Source organism: Drosophila eugracilis, unplaced genomic scaffold (assembly GCF_018153835.1).
Source record: "Drosophila eugracilis isolate 14026-0451.02 unplaced genomic scaffold, ASM1815383v1 contig_2152, whole genome shotgun sequence".
Lineage (NCBI taxonomy): Eukaryota > Metazoa > Arthropoda > Insecta > Diptera > Drosophilidae > Drosophila > Drosophila eugracilis.
Genome location: NW_024573036.1, coordinates 200,711 through 215,731, shown reverse-complemented (window position 1 = coordinate 215,731; position 15,021 = coordinate 200,711). Strand labels below are relative to the sequence as shown.

General features: G+C 42.9%; 1 protein-coding gene across 2 annotated transcripts in view; it reads right to left on the bottom strand.

Moving 5' to 3' along the window:
- LOC108110930 (protein decapentaplegic) overlaps positions 1-15,021 on the bottom strand; it is a 31,873-nt gene that overhangs the window by 4,973 nt on the left and 11,879 nt on the right. The window contains exon 1 of one of the 2 annotated variants that reach the window (XM_017220211.2): positions 2,648-3,821. The exons of the other annotated variant lie outside the window; for it this stretch is intronic. The gene's annotated coding sequence lies outside the window, so the exon portion shown is untranslated. Of the gene's footprint in view, positions 1-2,647; positions 3,822-15,021 lie in introns of those variants that run through there. 2 annotated transcript variants of the gene reach the window in all.

Below are 15,021 nucleotides of genomic sequence, written 5' to 3'. Positions count from 1 at the left end.
GTCGGCAAGGGTTATGGCTTCGGGTTGGGTTCGTAAGGGGATTCGGATTCGGATTTGGGCTCGGACCCGGACCGGACTGGACTGGGATCGTATTGTATTCCACTCAATCCAATCCGCTCTTGCACTCACACTCAAGCGGCCATGGGTGCAAGCGGGACAACTATAGGGTCCAACTCTTTCGTATCTGGCAGATACTATCTGGTATCTTTCTCGACGGCGTTTCGGTGTATCTGTGTGCGTGTGTTTGTGTGAGTGTCTCTGAGCGTGTGTGCGTTGGACGACGTGCGCTGCGCGACTGAACGCTGCTCTTCTTCTTCGGCAGGTAAGCGACGTCAGCAGCGGCGGTAACTGCGGCAGAGGCAGCGACCGAGCTAGCGACTGCGACAGCGGCAGCGACCTCGCTTCCTTTTGGCCCATTTGGGAAAAAGAGAGCAGAGCGCGCCTGGCCAAAGTTTTATGACCACGGCCCTTCGGGGTGAAAGGTGCAACTAAAAAATGGTGGCTCTCTTCCCTATACCCATCTCCCTCCCACCTGCCACCCCGTCTCAGTTGGTCTTGGGCAAGTGTTGCAATCGCAGGCGGACATTGCACCTTTTGCACTGACACACGATCTTTTGGGACCGACCAGGTTTATCGTTTTTGTGTCTACGAATAGAAATTCAATACAGCCCCAATCCCAATTCCAATCCCAACCTCATACCCCCCTTCAGATTTTTTTGTATTTTCGGTTATTAGAGTAGCTTCGATCGTCATATTTTCCACTTATCGCTTATAGCGCTTTGATTTACAAACAGGCGGCAAATGCTCAAAAACCTAGAGAGCCAAACTTATCTGGAAAATTTATGAAAATTATTAGAAGTATTCTATATATTTTGGTTATAGGCTATAAATTTTCCAGATTTTATCTCAAGATGAGTTTGAGAAAGGTACACGCACACACCTAGAACAAATTACATGTTGTTTTTCACATAAAGATTACCATCTTATCTTGTACTAAAAAAATTTGTTATATGACAGGGCGCTTAAGCGCAAAGGGATCTTTCGAAAATGGTTAAATTGGAATTTCGAAGAGATGGCACACGCTGGGGGGTGCACAAGATCTTGGGCCTCTGATAAGGCGGGTCGAGGGGAAATTGGTTGAAATTAGTAGGGGAAAACCGTGGAAAGGGTGAATGAAATTGAATTTCATAAATATGTTTATGATTTGTTCATAATTTGTTGTTTGTTTTTAATATGTTCCCAGAATTTCATATTCCGTGGGTTGTGGTTGCGTGTGGTTTCAGTTTCAGTTACAGTTCCAATTTCGGTTCTAGCCAGAGTCTAGCTGTATTTAAAGGTGGTTCTTTACTACCTGCCCGATGCCGGGTGATCTGGGACATACGGGGGTTTCCCCTAGACATCGGATCGATGAATGCCAGGCGCTATCCGGAATTTCCAAGCACGCCGTCCATTCAGTGAAACTAGGCGTACTAGATACCAGATACGTTACTATATCTATAACTCGCACTCAGCTCAATTCGAGCTGTGAAATGTCGCAAGCGCCTGCTAAAGTTCAAATTTCAGCTTTTTGTCGCAGCACCAACAACGCCGAAATGTTTCGCAAATTGACACATTTTTATTATTAATGATTAACGTTTGATTCCGGTTACCCAATACCAAGACACTCACTCACACACACACACACACTAGCTAAAATCTAGTATAGTAATCTATGCCGCACATCGTCAGCAATTAGATTGGTTAATAATAAACGCCAACGTAGGCACAAAACCGTCAAAACCCTTGGACACTCACGCACCCAGATGGTTACAATAGAACCAAAGACTATATTCTGCCGGGTTATTTATGTGCCAGGATATTGACATTTTTGTTTTGTCTTTGCCGCCGCTTTTTATGTTCCCTTTTTTAAGATTCGAGAGGGTCCCATCTATAATATTAGTTGTGTATCAGAACGGTACTTTATTGTGCTGGCCAACAAAGGTCAGCGGAGTTCTTGGAATAGGATATCTGGCCAGAGCACAATACGATTATGATATACGTGGGGAAATATTTTGATTAAGAACTATACAAAATTGTGTTAGCAACGGGTTCAGAATTTGTTTAAATGCACGCCCTTTTAATAATTATTATGCTTAGGTATTAACAACAATTATTTATGAATTTCTGAATAAAGACATGGTTATATCTGTCTAGCTAAACTAGCTTATAAACTTACAAATATTTTAAATGATTATTTTTAACAAGTTTCTTATTAAAGGCAACACCAACTGTTGCTGAGTGAAAGAATGATACAAAGCGATTGACTTTGAAAATAACTTTTGGCCAAAAAAACATTCGCCAAATATCCCATTACCAATTCCTATCGCCAAGTTGTGGACAAGTAAAATTTGAGATCTTCAAGTATCTGAATGCCACATGCCATCGACAAGGCGAACAACCCGAAAATTCCTCGGACGGCCAAGTATTTTTCAATATCAAATGAACTTGGCTCTTCGATGATATCGAATGCACAGCTGTCATTATGCAATGGTTTTGTGTGCAGTTCTCACAAGTTCAGATATTCACCTCCGCCCCTTCGACGCTCTTTTAATATTTTTTTTTGACACATTTACATAAGCTTAGTAGTGGACGAAGGCCCGGCACTCACCTCAGTCTTATAAAGTTTCCTATGGTCGAGTGGTATCGCTTGATATTGGATCTCCGGGTGACCGTATCGCTCAAGTCGAATATCGATACGACATGTGTTCGGTTATTAATTCGAAAGCCGTGTGATGGATCGCCCGGAAAGCAAGCAAAATAGGAGCGACCAACTGTCTCGTACACTTTTCGTTCCACTGAATTTATGACGGGATCGGAATTTGGATCGAAATCGGGGAATCAGAATCGGCTTGGACTCGGATTCAGAATCGAAATCGGAATGGGAATGGGATCCGTTATCGCGGCGAGCGGCTTTCGGTTACACTTGGATATATTTGCACAATTTACAGATGTTTATGGCGCTCTGGCCGTTTCGCTTTTCAAATAAATCACGCTTGTGTAAATATCTGATAGGGATGTTCTTGTGTTCTTGTGGGCCCGGCCGCTACTGTCGTCGGCTACTGTTTTCCTTCGATAATTGTAGATGAAGTAGATCGAGTTCTTGTTGAAAATAGTGTTGCCGCATTCAAGGCGCACCTGGTCGGTTGATGTGGCTGCGGTCGAAATGCCGCGGCACATGACACCCTGACACCCTGGAGTTGGGATGTGCAATCCTGATGGGTCTGGATATCCTGGGTATCTGAGGGATGCACCTGTCACCCGGCGGCTCCTTCGGCTGACGGTTCGCAGGTCATCCACATATTTTCCAACTGACACACACGCACTATGTTTTTCTTCTTAGATCTCTTGAGTTTTTAAACTAATTCACTAGTAGCTGTATCTGGGAGCATCTCCAGTATCTGTTTCTCTATCTGTATCTGTATCTGTATCTGTAAATGTTTGTTGTACTTATTTCGTATTCACAGCTTTATTTGCTTTGGCTGTTCGGATTTCAGGGTTTCCCTTTACAACCCGTCAGTTGACATTCCACACACCAAGCAGAAGACACACACTCGCGCACAACAACCTCAAATGCCTCAATTTCTTTGTTTCCGCACCGAGATCTTTTGGGGATTGGAGATCTTCACGCGTCACTTCGCGAATCTTTCAGATACTTTTGTGTTTTTCTTGTAATTTTTTTTTTTTTGGTGGCCCGAGAGTTTTCCTCGAAAGCTTTGGGTTCACGCCAAGTGGCTCACTTTCCGCCGCTCATTTCGCTATAGATTTAAACTCGATCAGCGCTGTTGAACGACTAACGCCTTTCTGTCTACCTCTACCTGATTCCGATACTTCAGATACTCGGCTCGGTTACAGATACATCGACGTGCCGAGCACACAGATACACAGACACTTCGGCAGCTCCACTCCACGAGAGAGTGAGAGAGAGAGGGAAAGAGAGAGAACGCAGCCGAGAGAGTCGCCGAACTTGGGAGAACTCGAAAAGTTGGGGTCTTAGCCCCATCTCCATCATTATCGCGATCATGATCAGGCATCTCGTCTAGCGTTTCTCGGACTCGGATTCCCAGCCAGCGCGACGTCAAAATCTTCCTCGTTTTTAGCCGCTCTCTTGAGTGACCACACATACACACACTCAACCAGTTAATTGGTCGACGCTCTTTGCCGTTTTGAGTGGTTTTTCTCTCTCGCTGGAGAGAATCTCACTCGGCAACACATTCTGAGCTTTTGGTGGAAAAATATCTATGGGGTTTTAGGGCAGGCATTTTGGAAAACGCAGGGTGGGAACTAAAGGTTTCGGCCTGTGGTGAAATTATGCTTTTAAAGTTTTGAAAATACTCATAATATTCCAAATATTTCAGAAACAACTTCCCAATAAAATTCACAGATTGTGAAATAAATTTCATATATCAGCAACTCAATTTAATTTTACAATTAATAAAATTATTTTTAAAAGGCAGAAAAGTAGTAGCTTTTAACCAGTAAAATAAAATCAAATCCATTAAGTGATTTGAAGTTTAGTAAACAGCTAAATAATAGAGCGACTTGTGCTCATGAGCAGAATTTCAGCTCATAAAATGTAGAACAAACACTTTCCTTAAGAAAATCATTTCGTTCTCGATTGACATGGACTTTGATGAAAAATTTTAAACAAATACTTCCTTTTAACAGAACGCTTGCTAAATATAGACAATAGGGTCTTCCTATAAATATCAAAATAAGTCTTATAACAATAGTATTCCACTTTCTGACACTGTTTGCAGTTCAGTCCTTACTTACATTTGACACTACTGCGAATTAAGTATCCAATTAACCGAGTCGTTTCCTTCGGCCAGCAGAGTGGAGCATTTAGCTCTCGGGGATTGGGATTTCGAGCTGCACGAGCGCAATGAGCCAAGTACGAAACCAAACTGTCTGCGCATTCCTGGAGTCTGGGACCTCGGGTGTTCAGATGTGCCAGCCAGCCAGGCAGCGATGGTATAATGACGATGATCATGATCATGATCACCATGATCCACAGCACATGCCATCGACTGCACAAGAGCGAGCGAGAGCCCCCGACATTCTGTTTGTGTTTGTGAGTGTGTGTGCTTAGGTAACGAAATCCTTGGCAACAACACAAACAGAAAATGAAATCAAAAAGTCAGGAATTAGTATAATTTTATTGGTCGGAAGGCAAGAGGTAAAAAAAGGGCAGCGTTGGCAGCCATAAGAATGACACATGCCGGCTCTTTCCCACTCAGGCACACAGATACTCGGCACCAATACATAACAGCAACAGCCAGCTAAATGCATTTTAACTGCCTTTTGTTGTTGCACTTGTTTGTTTGTGGAGATGACTCTATGTTTAGTAACTCGGCTCTTTCTTCTTCGACTTCGAAACTCCCGCGCATGCGCAGCCAACGTGACTCTGCTGGAAAAGATTGCAGTTGCTGTTGCATTTGCAGCAGTTGTTGCATTTGCACTTCTTGCTGCTGCATTTATTAACAACTGAGCAGGTGCTGCTGACCAGCCAAGACGACGTCGAATGTCGGAGTTTGGTAGGAGGCTTTGGCTTTAAATCTCCCACAACCCCAAAAGGTTTTAGCAAAAGCTGCCATTTAACGTTCTTAAAAGACATTTTGGAGTAGGAAAACTACTTAATACTCGACATATGCTTGCTCATACAACATATTTCCTGAATCTATAATATATTCTTTTCTCTCAAGACGGCTTTTCTAAGACAAAAGTCTTAGAGGGTAACCATTTGTTTGATCGCCGGAAATGAAGCTAAGCTGAGAAAGATCCCTGCCTGCTCAGATCCCATACCATTGAAGTCTATTGGCGTCGTCTGGTCGAGAGAATGACCAAATGGAGCGTTGCCAGACATTGTGGCTTTGCTTTACTTTACTTCAGTTTGCCACACATGGCCAGCTGGCGCCAAGGCTGCTTAAGTAGCCTTTGTTCCTGTCCAGCTCTTCACTTGTCGCCGTCTGTCCGGCACTTGTTCTTCCCTACTTACATTGAGCATCGAATTTCCCGTCTTCTCTATGGTTACCAGCAACAGGAAGATAATGCAAAGGGAACTAAAATATATTGCACTGAATCACTTCATTTATGTAAAGGTTCTTATTTAAATGAAATAGTTAAAATATATTAAAAATCAATGTGATCTAATTGCATTACTTTCTTAAAATGATAATTCCTTAGGCTGGCTAAGTCTACAAATGATATCCCAGTCTGAGTCGTCGCTGTGGCTGCTTAACCCCATGATGCCCCACCTCCCCGCGGTGATTCATGCCCATTGGCGCACAGAAAAACTCCCGACCACTCCGCACAGATACAGATACATTCGCTGAGAAGAAGGCGGGCTCCAAAGTTCGTGGAGATCCTTTTGTATGTTAATCGTCTGTCTGATTTGTCCGTCTTTGTGTCTTTGTGTGTTCTGCTGCTCTGGTGTTCTGGTGATGGTGATGGTAATGGTGTTAGTGTCGTTCTGTGCTCCTCCTTCGATTCGTTGGGTCTCTTTTCCTCTCTCGCTCGGCCGCTGCATCCGGCAGATAAACAGATACAGATACATTTGCCCTGTGGAATGCCGGCTCTCCACTCAACTTTAATGGCACTTAATTACCTTTTGCACGGCCCTGCTTATCGGACCACCAGAAATCGGAGTCCTTGGGCGGCTTATCGCCGTTTGCCATCCCTGGCGCTACTTTCACTGGACCAAAGACTAAAAACCAAAAACCATTATCAGCTGCCTTTCATTTATCAAGTGCTCGTGTGTCATTTGTTAAGGGCAAGTGCCTGGCAAAAACATCTAGCAGCGCAAAAACTCCAGAGATCTGGATGGGAATGGCATACTGATCCTGGAGGGGGTACTAGACGGCTGTCTACTGACCACATGCCAGGACCTCGGTCACAGCAGGATCAGCTCGATCCCTTTTCGCATTCTGTTTTCTCTGGCACGCAACGGGGGCGTGAGTCCTAATTGTCCTCAAACTGGATTGGAACTGCAAGGATGCGGGTTCTTTGGGATAGCTGGGATAGTTTAATCAAAGTCGAATACTTCAGAGTAACTATCCTTGATGATTTCAGTGCAAGGAGATAGTTTTTTGCTTTGCTTTTCTATGCAACTAATTTAAAGAATTACCAAATTTAAGTTGAAAATATTTAAGTTGATAATTGAGAGAAATTTCCAAAGAATAATACATACACATATTCCCGCAATTATGAAATATAGCCACATAATATGTCATCCCAAGGAAGAAATGACAAAGATAAGGGTGTCCTAATAAAGATATTTATCACTTGAAAAGTTCCCGCCCCCAATTAGGAAACATAATATGCCCACTCTTACTAGGTGTTCTAGTATTTCAGCTGCTTGGGCACACACAGTTTATGTACCAACAAATGGACCTCATTAGGGGATCCTTTATACGTGTCCATTGAATCTATCCATTTCACCTCTACTGGCTGGCCAGCTAATCAATTACCATCGAGGAGCAGCCTGCGAACAAAAGTCGCCAAACAATGCCGCTTGGCACGTGGACGGTCGCCGAGCGCCTTTCACCACCGCCTGCCTTCAACTTGATGGAAAGGTGACAGTCACAGTCACTTCAGAAAAACCAGAAACAGATACAGATACAGATACTCAGTCGAACGGCTACAAAAACCCAACCTCATGAGGCAGCCACAAAACTGCAAATACAAATACAATCCGAGTCCGAATCCGAGTCAGAGTCCGAGTCCGATTCCTACGACAATCGTCAATTGTTGCTCGACTGGCTCTCTGGATTCTTGCTGGAATCTCTGGTCTGTCTTTTGTTCAATTAAAACGTTATTATTGTGTGTTTTGCTCTGGGATGAATGACAAACTGGCTGTAAACTGCAACTGGGGACTCAAAGTCTAAGTTGCATCTTGTGAAAGCTGATCCTGAACGTTTTGTAAGAAGCGGGGCATGGATATGGGTTTCGGTCTGGGTCTGGGTCTTAACTTGGTTTTGGATTTTGGTTTCGGGGTTCGGGATCTTGTGGTAATTTGATTCTGCCGCCGATGTCCCTTCCTTTGTTGTCGTCGGAATCGTTTTGTTTGTTTTTAAATTGGTAACAAAGCCGCCTCCTTCTCTGGCCATTAGCCATCAGGATCGGCACTTGATTTATGCATTTCTGATGGTAACCCAATACCCTGAAGCGTTTTATTAGCGCCAGTTAATAATTCCCTTGGGAACATTGCATCTGTGGGTCAGCTCCCCTTTAAGTGCAATTAAAGATGAGTAGTTAATAAAGGAAAATTCAAAGTCTATCATTTTGACTTGATTGATAGCAATGTTATATTTTATGTTGAAGATTTCCAAAGATAACTTATATTTTATGATAAGAAGACATTTCAAAATATTTTAAGAAAATATTTCCCCTAGAAAAATAAGAAAGTTTTTTGATAATAATGAAGTCGAGTGCAAGCTCGTCAGCGGCGTGAAGCAATCCATATAGAAAATGGGGAGGGAGCCACATGGCTCCCACTTTATGGAAACAGTTTGAATTCGAATTAACACAGCGGGCAGCCCGCATAAGCATTAAAAGTCAATTGCAATTAAGTTCGGTTAAGCATCCACGTATCTTTTTGTGGGGTATGTGCGAGAATATCAAAGGTGGATACCTTGTGGCCCTCTCGAGTGGGCCACAAATCAAATTGGCTCCGTGATCCGGAGATCGAACTGTAGGAAGCGGGAGTGGGAGCTGGAGCTGGAGCTGGAGCTGTAGCGCCATCGATAAAACTTAATGGCCACCATAACTGTTAAGTCGAATGGCGGCAAATTGCAGAGCGCATTCAAATTTATTACTAATTGGGTGTGAATTGCAGGCGGTGCAAGTGCTGCATATGCAGCATGCAGCATAATCGAAATGGGTGCTAATTGATAGGCCTTTGATCTGCGGCCTCTATTTATTTACAGCGATTGTAAAACAACGGATCGTGCATAAAACAAACATCGCCTCGGCATGGGGAAATCGTATCATTGAATCGTTGTATCGGGTGAAATGGGAAGCCAAATTGGTAGTAGTACTTCATGTAATCGCCGGGCCTTCTTGGGTCTGCAGCCAATCCGTTGACTGCACATCAAAATCATCATTAGCACCGGGCGCTCGGGACTCGAGTCTATGGTTCTTCGACACATTCCCGTAATGGTCGCATTACTGTCAAGTGGCCAACGGAAGGGAGACATCAAATTTTATGATTTCATAAATATTTAACCAGAGATTCAATCTCAGGGTAGACCTACAGTAGTTGCTCTCCCCCAACTGCCTCGTTCTCAAGAGTTCCTCCTTGTTTACACTAACTATTTCGGATCCCGCAACAGAACACATTAATTTACTTTGTCTTCGGGCTGTAAACACTCGTTTCATTTACTGTTGCCAAGTCTTTGGCGTTATCTGCTGGCTTATGTGTAGTTGCTACCACATAAAGTAATCGTAATGGCGCAATAATCGGCACTTACATAAATGTTGCCTAATAACCGATGTTGATTTTATGTATCGACACTTAAGCTTTTGTTGTCTACTCGATTGGCGTAGGTCATTATATTAGTTTAACTTTATATTTGTTTTAGGAATAATATGGAATGGGTTGGGTAATTTAATCAATTCATTAAGGAACCATTAAGGAAATCGACAGTTTTATATATGAATTAAGCAATGAAAAGAAGCGGGTCTATTTTGCTCTTAAACCCTAATGGCCTGTGAAAAACTAGTCAGTAGAACTTTGGGCCTCTGCACTTTTCACACTCTACCTACTTCCTATTTGCATCCTTTCTTATCTGAAAGATGGCCCAAATACGAGCAGAGTAAACATTTGCAGATCCATAAAGTTATGTTACATTTTCCATGCTCAGGCCCAATCAAAAGCATCGTAAAATAGGCGAACTTTGCGATCACTCCAATCCAAACAAAGGCGGGCGCTAAACTCGATACGATATGACCAACTTTGTTGCCGAGATGATAAAATCGTTTGAGAATCTGTCACCTTGTCGCCATAAATTTGCAGCTCGAAGGTGGCAAATGAAAAAAAAAACCACAAGATGAGGTGCCGATGATGGGGAACATAACATAGAACCAACAGCAGCAACACAACATCAACATCGGGAAGGAAAGTCTGGGAAGGCAGTAAAGTTTACATACTCTTAGTCTCGTAAATTGTAAACAAAATTATTGCAGCGATTGCCGAATTAAGTGCAACCGCAAAATGAAATTCAATTTGAGCAAAATGCTAAATCCGAATGCAATTTTGTTTGTTTGTTCGACGAGCGGTTTCTGTTGTGTTGTTTCTGCTGTTGCTGACCCAAAGAGAGGGATTGCAATCAGCCTCGATATCGATGGTATATTGATCTATTTTTACCCCCTCCGCCAACCGATAACTTGTTTATTTATAAGGCTTATGTTTGACATTGAAAATAATTTATAAACTCTGTTGTCCGCACAATTTATACATACACTCGCTATTTACGAGCTTCATTCATAGGGAATCCGCGGCTCGATTCACTCATTACCAATGCAATTGGCGATGCCGCGGCACAGATGTGCTGTGCAGCACCACTTAACTGTAGGCCCAAAAATGGTTAAAGCCATTCATGTCAGGATCGGCCAAAGGAGCCGCATCGATCAGTAAGCAACATGTTGAGCAGCCGCAATGTTGCCGCAACAATTCCGGCCAATTGCTGCGAAATGTTGCCATTGCCAGCTGGCATCTTGTAAATGCGCCGCATGACAATGAAGCCAACCTGCGCTTGCGCCTGCGCCTCGCCCCATCCTCGTCTGCATCCCCATCCCGATCCGCAGTCCATCCCGTTTTGGGCAGGACAAGCTATTCTCCTCCGATCCGTTCTAGTCTCGTCTGGTGAATGGCTCTGACTAACTGGCTGACTGGCTGTCCACAGTGCGTATGAATGGAGACAGGCGCTCGTCATCAGCTCTGTGATTAGGGATGGTAGCGTGAGAGCTTTTTATAACGAGCTGCACCCATTAATTTCAATACGAAATTTAATACGAATACTGATACTTAGATCTGGAATCGATTACAGGAAGCCAGTAATGTTACTATTTGAATAATACAAACTTCTTACTAAAAGAACATTAAAAGAAGAAGGTATAGGTAATGTTCTCCCAGCCCCCCTTTCCATTCCCATTTTGCTGGCCAGCGAATATTTACACTTACAACTACTGAGGCGATAAATCAAGGCTCTCCAGTGACCATCTGATAGTCGATCTTATCGGACGTGCCATCTCGAATCTGGGATCTGGGCAATCTTCTAATTTCGCATGCAGCCGCAGACTCGGACTCGCCTCGATTGCCAGATCGCGTGCATTGCTCATATATGGCAACGGGCGCGCATGGCGCACGTTTTAATTAGGATAATGAGTTGTTTCCGGGCTGACATCGGCGGAATGAGCTCCTCGAGCAAAGCAGATTCATTCAGTTGGCCAACTCGACCAGTTGGCGAGTCCATCAGCAGTCTGGGCCATAAATGGAGGTACCATGTTGGAATTACAAATCGTTGTAAGTTTAATTAAAAATTAATAAATTTATGAGTTGCCGTTCGCATTAGCCATGCCAATTGTCTGGCCAGGAGCAATGCGGTGCAGCGATGTTGAAATGCTGCAATCTTGTAATGTTGCAATGTTGCTGCCTGGTCCTCATTGATTTATGACTGCTCCTCCGAGAGAAGGAGAGACTGTCAGGCGTCTGTTGTCTATCTCGGTTAGGTCCAACATTCCATGAAGCCACAATCCAAAAAACTCACTCTGTCTTCAGATATATAACTAGTCTAGAAATGTAACCTCATCTTGTAATATGCAGCCAAAAACAGGACATCAAGGAGCGCCGCCTTTTTGTGACGATTGATGCGCCCTTCGGCCACTTCAGTTGACTAATTACCAGGAGCCAATTTCACTTACTCGGGTTGGTGTCTCCCGACAAGTATGATCTTCTCTCGGACGTCATTCACAGCTCGCCGGCAACGGCTTTCACTGGTTTTCCATCCACGTTGGTGGCCCGGCGGCGCTAGCTCCTGGATTTCAATTTCGGGTGCCGGGTCCCAAACAAATACCAAATATTAGCGCTTGCCCTTTCAACGATGGCGATGGCGTCTGGCTATCCCGTTCCTGTTCCTAAACCCAATCTGGAATCCCGACTGGCACTCCGGTGATGTTGTTTAATTGCTGCTCTGACAGACGCACGCATGTCAAGTACAAATCAAAGCGAAAATCACAAATAGATACAGATACAGATAGAGATAGAGATAGTGATAGAGATGCTGAGATATAGATACATAGATACTCGTACATCTATAATGCGGCTAGCTGCGTTTGCGTTAATTTTTTGTTTATTAGGCGGTAAATATCAAAGTTGAGCATAAATCAAATGTTGGCTGGTACATATCCCACAAATACATGGGCACCGAGAGATACTCTCGTTGTTCTCGTGTCGAAACTTTTCATTTTTCATTTTTGGATTTTTTTCCAGCTGGGTTTTTGGCTGCGTTAATTTGTACGTTCTACAAAATGCAACTTGTATCTTGTATCTCACGGTCTGTTTGTTTGTTTGTTGCTGCTGTTGTTCTGTTTGTTTGCGTAGCTTGTACGCTCACTTGGCTCTGGGTTCTGTTTAGTTTCAATAACCATTTTCCAATTAACACGAAACGCGTGTTTTTCACGTTAATTAATACAGAACTTTTTATCAATATTTGCAATAAAAATCAATCACCAGCTTTTGCAATTAATCAACATCAAAAGCAAAGCGCTACCAGGTCTGCCAGCTAATCTATATATATGTATTCTCATGCAGATAAATACCACTGCGAGCACAGATTTAGATAGAGAATATGTAATACAGATACAGGCATTAACCCACTAAGTACCAAAACAAGAGGAACAAGTTGCCGCCACGCTTTTCTGCGTTGTTGGCGCCTTCCAACGAAAAACGTCTGTATTTTCCTTTTCTTTTTTCTGACCTTTGATCGCTTTTCGCGGTACTGAAAGCACCTTTTCCTCAGCCTCTTTCCCAGTATGCTTATATAAGCATTATATAAGCAAATTAGAACTATTATCTAACGGCTGATTCCGAGTACAACACGCGAAATTTATCGAGCGAATTGCATTTAACTAAATGTACATGTAAACAACCGCTGGCAAGATATATATCCATCGATCCGGGAATGAGTGAATTATGGGTACCACCGCGAAAGAGTAAGTCAAGGTCGGCAGAGTTAATAAGGGGAGATAATATCGAATGCGCATATCAGAAATTTTCCTGTTTAGAAAATGGAAACTTTTGAAGGTCATCATAATGAAACTATTAAATAATTTTAATTAATATTTAAAATAAATATATATTGCTGAGATCCTCATGCTGTATGGAGATTTAGCTCTGATATTTCATACTCTAATTCATAACAGGCTTTGGCCTTTGACCTTTAAAGATCACCTTTTACGCCCCGCTGGCCATAGTTCAATAGCTGCTCCGACGGATCTCTTGGGTGAGTGGCTCCTGAACTTCCCACACCTTCTGAGGAAGCCACCCACCCAATACCAATCGCAGACATTGACCAAGCGTTGAAATCAAGTGCATTAATTTATTACACAACAAACAGATTGCTTCGCAAATCAAATGAACATTTACGGCGCGACCAGATACAAGGTACAAGGAAAGTGCATGGCAGCCGCATAATCAATACAATTTGTGCGTTACGCCTGGATGCGACGACAGACGAAAGAGAGGGCCAGACTGAGGGAGATAGAGTAGGGTATACCGGGGCAGGGATTCCAGATTTGTTAGGATCGATCCACCTGGCAATGCCCAACTGAGCATGCCAGCCAAATGCAGCTCGTGCGCATCCCAAAAAGGTTAACATTGAGCCAAATGTTCATTTTGTTTCAAATCAATTAGGTAGTTCCTTGCAAAAACTTGAATTTCGAAAATTACATTTTCACAAAGTTAACTTACTATCCTCTTATCAGAACGCTAAGAAAAATATTGCATGCTTTTTTGACGTATAAAAGATGGCCAATTCAAAGTTGAATGAAAAATATTTTAAAAATTCTTTGAATTTACCCAACATGTGGCCTTAAAGATAAATGCCTAAGAATGTATTACAAGTCCAATAACCCCAAAAAATCATGCTGACTTGGTGATCCAAGAGGCGGATGAAGAAGGGTTAGAAATTTGGGTGGTTCGCGAGGGGTGGCTGTGTCCCTGATAGCACACGCATGCCACCCACTGGGTGGGAAGTTATCCGGAGGCCTTCCCGGTCTGCGGATCGTGCCCAGCATAAAGTACTACATTTAATTGCGCGCCAAAGTGTTCCATCGTCAGCCCCAATCCCTATGTACTATCCCCGCAGCCAAGCCAACAGATTGTTCCTTTTCTTCGTCGTCGTTTTGCCCACGGCGTGTAGCGCACTTAATATTTATTGTTTATTTACACAAGCGCATTAATCGCAAAGCGCAAACGCGCCAAAAACGAGCAGCGCAATTCACCGTAAAGGCCCCGTCGTATTTCCCATAACCCTCCCCCATACATCTTGGCCTTACGCCCCCTTCTTTCCCAAAAAGAGATCGAGAGATCCCCAGCCGAAGAGGGCCAAGTTTTCAACTTAATTTCATCGAGGTTTGGTGTATAAGACAGCGCGAAAATGCAAAACAGTGGGATGGAATAATACAAATAATATAAATATATCAATAAGCCAAAAATATATCAAAGAATTTTAACTTTTAGGTATATATACAAAATAAAAAAGTATTCATGTTTGCGGTTCTTGCTGAAGAAAGCTAAAGGTTCTTAAGTTTGATAATAATATTATATAAGCAGTGTAAGAAATTATATCGCTTTATATAAGTGGAGCAAACATATTTCCCACTGTCCCCAGACTTTTGCCCCACCTGGGCCCATGTCGATTTTGAGAACTTATTGCGTTTCAATATTTAGTTTGAAAATGTGCTTTCTTCGCACTAGCTCATTTA